Here is a 584-nt window from a genome sequence, read left to right on the forward strand (position 1 = left end):
GTGTTTCCTGCTAGTTCCAGGATCTCAGTGGTCAGGCACTCGAGCACAGCTGGCAGGTAGATGAGAATGCATCCACAGAACGTCCTTTTCAACTCACTTGAGAGTTGGGGCTGTAGCTGAGATATTATTTGAGCTTTTGAGATGTTAATCAGCTGCTGTTGTTGTAGAAAACTGCCTTGTTGCCATGGTTACGCATCATAACAAATGTCCAAAACTAAAAAAGTTTCAGTAAAAATCCTTCCAGCTGCACAGCATCTGATACCAGAGGAAACAATCATCCAACAAATGTGATTTACATCCAGAAAAAGAGGAATTAAAGTTTCCAAAAGCAAAATCTCAGAATGAAAGTAGAGCTGCTCCAACATGCAGACACCTGGAGCGGCACAATTCTAGAACCACTGTAAACCAACCAGTTAATTTAAACTTTTTTCATTCAACTTTTATTTACACAGATAAATCGCACTGAGCCTCGAAGACACGTGAGACCTGTTGAAACAGACAAAAAGTGGTGAAAGTGACATGTTTTGGATTTGGAAACAAAAAAAATCCCATCAAACTCACTTCTTGGCCGAGGAGAGCGAGCC

General features: G+C 41.1%; 1 protein-coding gene across 1 annotated transcript in view; it reads right to left on the minus strand.

The window, feature by feature from the left end:
• The window catches only part of xylb (xylulokinase homolog (H. influenzae)), a 6769-nt gene that overhangs the window by 1430 nt on the left and 4755 nt on the right, over positions 1–584 (minus strand). The window lies entirely within an intron of this gene.

Source organism: Nematolebias whitei, chromosome 20 (genome assembly GCF_014905685.2).
Source record: "Nematolebias whitei isolate Nwh7 chromosome 20, NemWhi1, whole genome shotgun sequence".
In the NCBI taxonomy this organism is placed as follows: Eukaryota; Metazoa; Chordata; class Actinopteri; order Cyprinodontiformes; family Rivulidae; genus Nematolebias; species Nematolebias whitei.